At 40.1% G+C, this 12,545-nt stretch overlaps 2 pseudogenes; both read right to left on the reverse strand.

Moving 5' to 3' along the window:
• Positions 1 to 326: 326 nt before the first annotated feature.
• On the reverse strand, positions 327 to 640 carry LOC122735675 (annotated as a pseudogene).
• A 14-nt stretch (positions 641 to 654) lies between these two features.
• LOC122749789 lies at positions 655 to 12,229 on the reverse strand (annotated as a pseudogene).
• Between the last annotated feature and the right edge of the window lie 316 nt (positions 12,230 to 12,545).

Below are 12,545 nucleotides of genomic sequence, written 5' to 3' on the forward strand. Positions count from 1 at the left end.
CTCTATTTCCTCTTGTTAGGTAACCACATCTTTATAATGAGTGGAGCTGACATGTTGTTCGCTCATTTATTCATGCATGTCCAACTCTTCATAACCATTTGGACCATACTGTCCATGAAGTTTTCTTGGCAAAGATACTAGAGTGATTTGCCATTTCCTTCTCCAATGGATTAAGCTAGTGTCTGAGTCAGGATTTGAACCCAGGTCTTCCTGAGAAGTACTGGGGTATATTTTCAAAAATTACAGAATGATGTTCATCTGAATCCAAAGCAAACCATTCAACATCACAGTAACCTAAGCCTATGCTCCAGGATCAGGGTGGTTGCTCAGTCAAAGAGACCAAAGCCCATGTCATCGTTAGACTCTTCTGACTCCTTCTTTTCTTCCTTCTCCTCAGCAGCAGAACCAGCACGGGCAGCAACAGCAACGGCACCACCGGAGGGCATGGAGGCCAGATTACTGTTCCCCTGTGCGATCACATCTTCGATGTTCTTGCCTCTCAGCTCACCGATGACCTTCTTCATGCGCTCCTCGTCCGTCTAGATGCCCACGCTGTCCAGGATCTTCTTCAGGTCCTTGGAGTTAGGGGAGTCGTTGCCGCTGAGGACCGCCAGGAGGTAGGCGGCCACGTAGCGCATGTCGGCGGTCTAGGCTCTATTCGGGTCGGGTCCGGAGGTAGCGGCCTGGCACTGCGGGAGCTGGGGGAGCGGCGGGGCCCACGGAGAGTCCAACCACGGTGACGTCAAGGCCGGGAAAGCAAAGTTGATTAGTTCTATGAAGACTTACAACATCTTCTGAGATTACACCAACCAACCTCCCCACCCCCCCAAACCATGTCACATTCATCATAGGGGATTGGAATGCTAATGTAGGAAATCAAAAGGTAATTGGAATAACAGGCAAGTTTGACCTTGGAGTACAAAAGGAGGCAGAGCAGAGACTTATAGAGTTTTATCAAGATAACTCATTGATCATAGCTAATACTCTTTTTCAACAACCCAAAAGGGCATGTCTACATCGCCAAATGATCAATATCAAAATCAAATTGATTATATACTTTGCAGCCACAGGTGGAGAAGCTCTATACAGTCAGTCAAAACAAGACAAGGAGTTGACTATGTCTCAGATCATGAGCTTTTTATTGCAAAATTCAGACTTAAACTGCAGAAAGTAGGGAAAACCATCAGACCACATATGTATGATATAAATAGCATCCCTTAGGAATATAAAGTGGAGGTGATGAATAGATTTAAGGGCTTAAATCTGGTAGATAGAGTGACTAAAGAACTATGTATGGACAGAGGTTCACAATAATGTACAGGAGGCAGCAACAAAAAACACCCCAAAGAAAAGGAAGAGCAAAAAAGCAAAATGGCTGTCTGATGAAGCTTTAAAATAACTGAGGAAAGAAGGAAAGGGGAAAGAAAAGTGTACCCAATCGAATGCAGAATTTCAGAGAAAGCAAGGAGAAAAAAGCTTTTCTTAAATGGGCAATGCAAAGAAATAGAAGAAAACAATAGAATGGAAAAGATAAGACATCTCTTCAAGAAAATTAGAGATATTAAGGGAATGTTTCATGTAAAAATGGTCATGATAAAAGACAAAAATGGTAAGGACTTAACAGAAGTAGAAGAGATGAAAAAGAGGTAGTAAGAATATACAGAAAACTATACAAGGAAGATCCTAACATTAATGATAAGTATGATGGTATAGTTACTGATCTAGAGATCTAGAGTCAGACATCCTAGAGAATGAAGTCAAATGGGCTTTAGGAAGCACTGCTAACAATAAAGCTAGTGGAAGTGTTGGAATTCCAGCTAAACTATTTAAAATCCTAAAAGATGATGCTGTTAGTGTGCTGCACTCAATATTCTAGCAAATTTAGAAAACTGAACAGGGGCCACTGGATTGGAAAATATATGTTTATGTCCCAATTCTAAAGAAGGACAATAGTGAAGAATGTTCAAATTACCAAACTATTACACTGATCTCATATGCCAGCAAGGTTATGCTCAAGATTTTGCAAGCCAGGTTTCAGCAATATGTTAACCAAAAATCACCAGAAATGCAGGCTGTTTTTTTTTTTTTTGGTGAGGCATTTGGGGTTAAGTGACTTGCCCAGGGTCACACAGCTAGTAAGGGTCAAGTGTCTGAGGCTGGATTTGAACTCAGGTACTCCTGAATCCAAGGCTGGTGCTTTATCCACTGCACCATGTAGCTGCTCCCAGCCTGGTTTTTGAAGAGGCAAAAGAAATAGAGAATAAATTGTCAACACTTGCTGGATTATGGAGAAAACAAGGGAGTTCCAGAAAAAACATCTATTTCTGCTTCATTGACTACACTAAAGCTTTTGACTGTGTGGATTGCAACAAAATGTGATAAGTCCTCAAAGAGATAGGAGTACCAAATCATCTTACTTGTCTCCTGAAGAATCTGTATGCCAGTCAAGAAGCAACAGTTAGAACTGAATATGGAATAACTGATTGGTCTAAGATTGGGAAAGGAATATGACAAGGCTGTATATTGTTACCTTATTCATTTAACTTGAATGCAAAGTATGTTATGCAAAATGCCTGGCTGGATGAATCAAAATCTGGAATTAAGGTTGTGAGGAGAAATATCAACAATCTCAGATATACAGATAATACCACTCTGAAGTTAATAAAAGAGCCTCATGATGAGTGTGAAAGAGGAGAGGATAAAAGCTGGCTTAAAGCTTAACATTTAAAAAAAAAAGATCATGGGAATTGGTCCCATTGCTTCCTGGAAAAGAGAAGAAGAAGAAATGGAAGCAGTGTCAGATTTTATATTTGTGGGCTCAAAAATCACTGCAGACAATGATTGCAGACATGAAATTAAAAGACACTTGCTCCTTGGAAGGAAAGCTATGGCAAATCTGGATAGCATTACTAAAAAGCAGAGACATCACCTTGCCAACAAAGGCTTGTATAATTAGAGCTATGGTTTTTCCAGTACTAATATATGGTTATGAGATTTGAACTATAAGGAAAGCTGAGTGCCACAGAATTGATGTTTTCAAATTGTGGTGCTGGAGAAAAGTTTGGAGAGTCCCTTGTACAGCAAGGAGGGCAAATCAGTCAATACTTAAAGAAATTATTTCAGGCTATTCATTGGAAGGTCAGATACTAAAGCTGGAGTTTAAATAATTTGGCAATATAATGAGAAGATGGGACTCTTTGGAAAAGACACTGATATTGGGAGAGATTAAAGGCAAAAGGAGAAGGGGATGGCAGAGGATGAGATGGATAGATAGTGTCATGGAAGCAATAAACATGAGCTTGGACAGACTTCAGGAAATAGTGGAGGACAGAAGGGACTGGTGTGCTATGGTCTAAGAGGTCACTGTGAGAAATTATGAATAATTGATATCTTGGGAAGGTTCAATACTCCCTCTTCTTTCTAAAATACTTCACTGATAAAATTTGGACAAACTTTCTTGCACTAGACCACACCTAGGTGGAAGCTATTGTTTGTTTTGGGTTTTTTGGGGTTTTTTGGGTTTTTTTAGTGAGGCAATTGGGGTTAAGTGACTTGCCCAGGGTCACACAGCTAGTAAGTGTCAAGTGTCTGAGTCCAGGTTTGAACTCAGGTCCTCCTGAATCCAGGGCTGGTACTCTATCCACAGTGTCACCTAGCTGCCCCAAAGCTATTGTTTTCAGATCAACTTGGATAGGGGTCTATATTCTTTCTCTCATAACTTTTTTTTTTTTGCGGGGCAATGGGGGTTAAGTGACTTGCCCCGGGTCACACAGCTGGTGAGTGTCAAGTGTCTGAGGCCGGATTTGAACTCAGGTACTCCTGAATCCAGGGCCGGTGCTTTATCCACTGTGCCACCTAGCCACCACCCCCCCCCTTTTTTTTTTCTCTCATAACTTTTTGAGCAAGATTTGTGTGACTTAAGTCACTGACCCAAGAATTCATTTTAATATAAGCCACCTCCAATCATATTAACCAATTATATTTGATTGCTATTTGATGGACTGAATACAGTTATGTAATGAGGGGAAATGGGGTATGGGTTTGTGTTAGGGGTTGGGGTTCTTAGGAATTCCTCTTTAAAGAATTACACCCTCTTGCACACAAAAGCAGTTAAAATAAGATGTTAGTTTATTTAAGGGAAAGGGAAGGGAAGGGTGGGGGAAGGGAAACCATGAAAGAAATCCTTGGACTTCTCATGGGGAGATAGACACAAAGCAAGTGGCTCAGAGGTACCAATCTCCTTGAGCAGGAGACTGGCAGGTGCTTTTATAGGGGGCTGACGGGGGTGGACCATCTGCCTGTGGAAAGTTCCTTTAGTGAGGGAGGACCATCCCCCACTAGTAGTGACTGGAGGAATTGGGTGAGGGGTGGCTACGGATCTCTCTTCAGGACACAAAGACCACAGCCACACCCAAACTTATCTCCCCAGGGGTAAGGGAGACCAGAATGAAGGGTGGAGATCGGAAGCTAGCTCAGTCTCATTTGGTTCGATTATCTCTCTAGGCATATCTGTCCTCTGGTTTAGTTTCTCAAGGAGAAGATTCCTTGATGTGCCCCAGAGTACTTCTGGGGTGCTCTGCACCCCACGACATTTAGAAGGGTATATAGGGGCAGCTAGGTGGCGCAGTGGATAGAGCACCGGCCCTGGAGTCAGGAGTACCTGAGTTCAAATCCGGCCTCAGACACTTAACACTTACTAGCTGTGTGACCCTGGGCAAGTCACTTAACCCCAATTGCCTCACTAAAAAAAAAAAAAAAAAAAAAAAAAAGAAGGGTATATAAACTGGGAGTCCACCACCATTTTGGTCTTTGGTCTGAGAGATATCCATTGATCATCCTTTTATTAATAACCTGCCAGCTTTATTAATAATATTATTAAATTACCCAGAAACCATATCTCCCATATTTTAAATTTCATATCACTAAGAGTCAGACATAACTGAATGACTGAACAACAACAACTCACTGACTCAATGCCTAGCACTCTATCCACTGAACCACCCAGCTGCTTTCAGGGTTGACTAGATGGTCTTTGAGGTTTCTTTCAGGTCTAAGTCTAAATGATACAATGAGTTTGAATATATAAGTAAAAATGTCCACTATAGATTCACAAATTATTATCATAGAAGCGATAATAAAAACCTTTCTGAAGGTAGCTAAGTTCTCTGAGAAAGTGCAAAAAGAAAAGAACAAAGGTGCCAAGAATTTAAAAATTGCTCATAGAATATCACAGAATTTGAGTGAGAAAGCATTTTGGTATTGTTGTTCATCCTTCACTCTTGACCAAAAAATGGCTCGATTTGTCATCATAAAGATATGAATCTATTATGGTGAGACCCTCAGAGTTTCTGAAGAAAACAGAAAACAATTGCTATTTATATTCATTCTAAGCCATAAAAAATGTAAACAATGAGTTACAGAGACTAGGTTTAGGAATATTATTGGCCATTCAGTGAAAGCCAGAGTGATTAGGGTTTTAAGGTAGAGACAAGTAACTCCATTTAAAACATTTTAAAAGCTTCTCTTTTCAGAGTTATATTTCAAGAAATCAAAAATGATAACCACACTGGACAAAAGGTAAAGTGTCTCAGCTTCTCTAAAAAAAATAAAAGGTAATAAAAATAAAAAGGAGGAGAAGGAGGAGGTAAAGAGGAGAAGAAAGAGAAGGAATAATTGTAGCCTTCTAGCCATTCCCAACCCCAACTTTAGCTTGAATTGGCATCTTAGATCCCCAGAGGGCAGTGACTACTACTGTCAGATAACATTGTAGAGACAGTTAATACAAAGTGTTCTCCTAAGAACCCAGTTCATTCCTTCCTACAAGTTCAGCTTCCAGGGTTTCAGTAGCTATGAACAAAATAAATTCTCACTATAAAGTATCTGACAAGTAGACATCCAAGGGAGCTACAACCTCAGAAGTCCTAACCATTTACATAAGGAGAGTTCTAATTCTTAGGAAAATTTTCATGATATCAAACCTAAATACATAGGTTTTGTTAACCTGAAAATTAATGAAACAATCAATATAGGAGAAATAAGGTCTTTAATCGGGGCAGAGGAGTTATAACTCGGAGTACTGCAAAGCAAGAATGCTAGGAATACCCAAAGATGGGGACTGAAGACCGGGTTTTTATGGGGTAAAATAGCAAAGGGAACTATGACTGCTCTAGAGTTAAGTATAGAAGCTACTTAATTCTAAATAGAAACTACTTAATGTAAATGGATCCTTTTACATAATAACCTAAAGTCCAGGGAGTAAGGTGGGGAATCTTTGGGAGGGGATAGTTTGTTTGGGGGAGATCCATAAGACAGTCAAGAGTCTGGAATTCACAAAAATTGGTAGCCCCAGGCAATTAATTGGCCTGGAAATGGGGAGTAGGTAGGGATCAGTTAGTTCTCAGTAAATTGTTTTTATCAGCTTCCTTGCAACTTCTACCCACTACTGGTTTGGCAAACACAACAAATTTGATCCCCCTTCTATATTACAGCCTTTCAGATGCTTGAAGACAGCTATCATTTCCCTTCTAACTCTATTCTTTTCCAGGCTAAACATTACCAGTTCTTTCAACACATTCTTATTAAGTAAAATATCCCTATAGATGTCTTTAGCGATTCTCTATTATGTATTCAATGTTTCCTACTTTGCCTTTAGTTTTTTTTTTATTGATAACTTATTCCTGTCTTAAATTAATCCCCAATTCCTTTATAAAAAATTTTATTTCTCTTCTGGACCATTTTGGAATTTTTTGCCATTCTCCCATGGTTTCTGGAGAATCTATAAGATTCTCTCTTTTACGGGGTAATATTGGCCAATTTTCCTTCAAGCTATAATATTTGTTAAATGTGTGTTGGATTCTTTTTGAGGCTTTTTTTGTGGGAATGTAGAGGGCCCCCAAGAAACCTAAAGATCTCAACTCCCAAGGAATCCTTGAACTTTGGGGGGGGGGGAGGACAGCTGTCTCCAACCTCAGGAATGAGTGTTGCCATGCTGATAAGAAATACCAAGGTCTGAAAGATGATATGCAGGATATGGATGGTTTTGTTGCATATCCTACAGATACCCCATTATTCAAAGATCCCCTTCCCATTTATCTTGCCCTTCCCTCCCCTTTGTTTTATAAACATACAAAAGAACAGGTCCTCTCTTACTCCAGTGGGATGGCTTTCCATAGTGATCAGTTCCCTGGTCATGTATTCCTCTATCCTAATAAATCTCTTCTTATTTTACAAGATTTGTGATGAGCCTCCAATCTAGGTCACAAGTCCCCCCAACAGTTTTATTCATATTTCCATCTGCATTTATGATGATCCAACAGGTCTTGGGCTGGTTTTTATTCTAGTCTTTTTCCTTTATCTTTTGGTCCTTCTGATCTTATATTCAAATTTGTCACTGGTTTGGGGTAGGGGGTCCTTAGGAATTCATCTTTAAAGAATTACACCCTCTTGAACACAAATCTAATTAGAGTAAAATAACAGTTTATTTAGGCACTAGGGAAAGGAAACCTAATGAGAAGTCCTTGGAATTCTTCTCATGGGGAGAAGGCATGGCACAGAGGTGTGGCTCTCTGAGATACCTTTCTCTTCCAGCAGGAGACAGGCAGATGCTTTTATAGAGGACTGATGGTGGTCTGCTGAGGTGATCATCTGACTGTAGAAAGTTCCCTTATTGGGGGAGGACCATCCCCCACTGGTGGTGGCTGGGAGAAGTTTGGTGAGAGGAGGCTCTGGATCTCTCAAGCTATCTCTCTCCCCCTCATGACACAAAGGCAGCAGCCACACCTAATCTTATCTCCCTGAGGAGAGGGAGAGACTGGAATGAAGGGTGGTGGTCCTGGAGCTAACTCAGTCCCTATCAGGTGCCACTTATCTCTTTGGGTGTGTCTGTCCTTTGGTTTAGTTTCTCCAGGAAAAGGTTCTTTGGTTTACCTTAGAAAACTTCTGAGGTACTCAGGGGCCCATAACACAAACCGTTCCAGTATTTCATTTTATTCTTTAATCTTTGGCCTTTGGGGATCCTCTTCACTCTTGAGTTCCTCCTTCTTTCATGGGTGCATGATTCCCTGAGGCTGGAATGTTAGGTGGCCTCAGCCTCCACACAATGGCAAAAATGTGGATTAGATGGGTCCAAATCTCTTCCCTAACTATACTCTGAAGAGAGAGGACTTGTTCCAACTGGGTTAGCAGGCCACTTGATGTCAGGCCTGATGCTATCTTTCCCCTCTAACCTGTGGCTCTGGGTACCATATGAAGCACATCCTCTGCCCTTCCCTAAGTATGTCACTTCTTGTGGGGTTGGGGGAGAGTCACTGTCATGGAGACATTTCTCCCCCAATATTGAATCATAAGCCTTCCTGTTTGCTTCTGTTCATTGCAGCAGGTGTGCGTCAACAGTTAGGGACAGGATGTTGAAGAATGCTAAGTGTTAAAGTTCTCTGATATTCATTCATAGGATTTTTCTCTCACACAAAGGTTATATCTTATCTCATGGATTCATCTGTAATTACTATATCTGGCACACAATTTCTCTCTTTTGAGGTTTGAATATTGAAGAAGAGTACATGAAATAATTATTCAGCTGTCTTGCTGTTCCTGTGATCTCCCTACTTTTTTATAGACTTGCCTAAAAACTGTACCTATCTAGCAACTCCTTCATTTTTAGCATTTTAAATATGCTAAGTCCAGCAGAGATAATTTGCTAAGCACTTATTCTTTTTAATCTACTTAAATTGAATATTGTATTGCCATACAAAATAGAACATTTATTATTATTATTATTATTTTTGGTGAGGCAATTAGGGTTAAGTGACTTGCCCAGCATCACACAGCTAGTAAGTGTTAAGTGTCTGAGGCCAGATGTGAACTCAAGTCCTCCTGACTCCAGGGCCGGTGCTCTATCCACTGAGCCACCTAGCTGCCCTGAACATTTATTATTACTTAATTTACCAAACATTAAATGAGTTTCTCTTAGATATAAAGCGGCGAGCTAAAAAAAGGCATGATTACCTTTTCTCACTGAGTTTATGCATACTCTAGTAGGGAGATAAGATGTTTAAAACTACTAAAAAATAATGTAGAATTTGAAAGTACAATAAAGGAGTACAAACAAAATGGGAAAAGAGAACATGAATATTGAAATGCCTATTATTTTTTAAAAATATTGTAATGAATCTGTGATCTGATTGATGTAAGTTGTCTTTCCACTAATGAGACTACATTCCATTTATATCTACCTATACCATGAGACTTTTCTCTATGTATTCTTATAAGTTCAAAATAGGGGATCCTCCCAGTTTGCAAGGGCCTTCCATGAGGATGACATTAATGTACTGCAGATACTCACTCCCACCATCTGACCAACCTATTTTCTTTTTCAATGTCATATTGATTTGATGATATCATTTACATCACTTTTCCTTAGTGATTTCCTGTTAATAATGTGTTGTACTCTGCTTATGCCAGGGATGAATCTCATCATTCTTCTTTAGACAATCTTAAATGTCATTTCTTCCAGAGATTATAGTATTCCAGGATTTGAAACCATAAAATGTCACTGGAAAAATATTAGTATTAAAATGATAATCCATTGTTTCAGGGAGAAACTTGGGCTCATTAAAATAAGTTTAAATAATCCTCTTTAAAGTACATGCAATGATAGCATTACAATGTGAATGGACTTTTCTTATTGCTTGCATTCCATTCATGGTGGCCAAAAGAAAAGGGCAAGGTTTTACTTGATCTTTAGAATGGTATGTGGAAGTTACAGTGGGGCTAAAATTGTCTGGTTTTCATTCCCCCCCCCCACCCCTTCTACATGGGTCTTCAATAAAATATTCAGAAGAAGAAAAGAAATTAAAACCAGACAAGCTATCAAAACTTTTGCACATAATCACTGCAGACATGCAGAAACTATAACACTCCACCTTATTTCTAAAATCACATTTTAATTTTCATTGCCTTTTCAAACTGGAAACAAGTTTAAATTCCACATATCTTTGGAATAGCTTGACAATATTTAGACAATTCCAGTGGCACAACTAATGAGGTCTTTGCAATACCTTGCCCACCTACCTCGGTGCATGGTACCCATTCTGTGGGTGAATTTGACCCTCGTACCTAGATGCCACCTGAAAGAGAAGGTGACTATGCCTCTCTCAGGTAGATTTAAAGATGCAGGCAGTTCTTGCTACCCAGCCAGTTGAAAGAGGCTCTTACCTACATGGTAGGCTCCTATAGGTGTCCTCTCCTAAAAGCATCTTCCACATGGGTGTCTCCATTTAGGTGACCTGGGCATACACCAAAGTCCATTACATTTGTTTGTTTGCTTGCATTATTTAAATGTGTATATATGGGGGGCGGCTAGGTGGCGCAGTGGATAAAGCACTGGCCTTGGATTCAGGAGGACCTGAGTTCAAATCCAGCCTCAGACACTTGACACTTACTAGCTGTGTGACCTTGGGCAAGTCACTTAACCCTCATTGTCCTACCAAAAAAAAAATGTGAATATATGGTTTGAAAATGGCATGTATAGATAGAAGCTGGGGCCTGGGTTGTCTCTGCAAAGAGAAGAGCTAGGGGAAGTGCCTAAAAATAAATAAATAAAAATTGATTAATGTTCATATCTTAATTAATGATTACTCCTAATTAGTGTTTAACATTTTCATTTGACAAGGATCTGAGGAAACCTTTCACATTAAAGACAATGAATTCATTTGCATATAAAAACCCAAAGTAAGGAAGTCAAAGATTACCCTACAATTTGATAGAAATGATTTTCATTTTGATCTTACAGCTGTTCTTTTCAGTTCTCTGCAGTTAAGGCTATTTCTGTATGATGCCAAACAGCTGAATGAAAGTGAAAAATTAATTCAATCATCCAGATGTTTCAAATACCTAGATGTTTGTTCTCATGAAGACCAAATATCCAGATGATTTGCTGGGTGTTTCACTTTTCTACCAGATGTTTTAGCGTTATGTGGCTACAACTTTTCATCCTCATCATTCTCTTTTCATTCTCCTCCCCTTCCCCTCACCCAAGCAAAAACACCTATAATCTAATAGAGGATTAAAATATATGCATATGTTGTTAAATAGCATAGAAGTCAAAAGGTTATCATTTCTGTTCATGTAATTTTCTAGTAAAGAAGTCATAAAAAACCCCCAGGCAGATAGGAACTAGCATGTATGGTCAGCTATACCCTCAGACTTGGTCCAACTGGAGGGGCTTTTTAGTTTCTTTTTTCATGAGCCCACACCTCAGAATTGTTGTGGTTATGGTAGTGGCCTCTTTTAAAAATTCTGTAATTGTCCCTACATGGAAAGTAGTGAGGCTAGGTCATATTAATGACAGAGGTAGAAAAAGTAAGATTTTGAATTGCCAGTAGTTCTGGTCTATAGTTCCTTTTGAGGAAGAATATAGAACAAAAGTAGGTGATTAATCACTGCTGCCTCCAGTCTAATCCTTTTCTTCCATTGGTGATGCATATTATTCTTTCCTTCCCTTGATAGCAAACTGTCCTTACAACTGTCTTCCTGCCTCAGTTTTCAAGGCTCTCTCCCCCTCCTGGCTATATATGTTTTTTTCAGTTTATCCATTGTTTATTAAAAAAAAAAAATCTTACGTGGTTGCCACAACAGCTGCCTGGGTCCTCTGGACAGACACCTGAGTGTAAGTCTTCACAAGATGGTCGGTGAATTCCTGATAGGGAGACTTAGTAACCACTGTCTCCTTTCACAGGTCTGGGGTTAGGTAGCTGTATGTTTTGGAAATGACATCGAAGGTAGCTTTAGCAAAGTTGCCCAGAATCGCAGTACAGCCTCTTGCAGAAGTGTAGCCATCATCAATTCCAGCCATCATCAGGAGCTTCTTAGGCACAGGAGCTGAGACAATGCCAGTACCTTGAGGGGCAGGGATCAGGCACACCAAAACAGATTCACAGTGCCCAGTGACCTTGCAGGGCATTGTGTGAGGCTTGCCAATCTTATTCCCCCAGTAGCCATGTCTCACAGGAACGGTGGACAGCTTGGCCAGAATGATAGCACCACGAATAGCTGTGGCTACTTCCTTGGAGCACTTGACACCCAAGCCAACATGACCATTGTATTGGCCAATGGCCACAAAAGCCTTGAACCTGGTATGTTGTCCAGCTGTAGTTTGTTTCTGATCAGGCATGATCTTCAGAACCTCATCCTTCAATGAAGACCCCAGGAAGAAATTGATGTGCTTGTTCATCCTTTGTTTTCCAAGAGGACCAATGATATCATGGTTGATGTCTTGACTTGCACATGAATTGGATTTAAGTGAGACAGAGTTGTTCAAAGTCATCAGCCTCACTCACTATCTACTTTTAGATTTAAATCTTTTTTTGGGGGGGGGGTGGCAGCAATGAGGGTTAAATGACTTGCCCAGGGTCACACAGATAGGAAGTGTCAAGTGTCTGAGGGTGGATTTGAACCCAGGTCCTCCTGAATCCAGGGCCGGTGCTTTATCCACTGCACCACCTAGCTGTATCCTCACTATCTACTTTTAATAAAGACTATGATAAAAT

The sequence above is a fragment of the Dromiciops gliroides genome, chromosome 1, assembly GCF_019393635.1.
Source record: "Dromiciops gliroides isolate mDroGli1 chromosome 1, mDroGli1.pri, whole genome shotgun sequence".
NCBI lineage: Eukaryota > Metazoa > Chordata > Mammalia > Microbiotheria > Microbiotheriidae > Dromiciops > Dromiciops gliroides.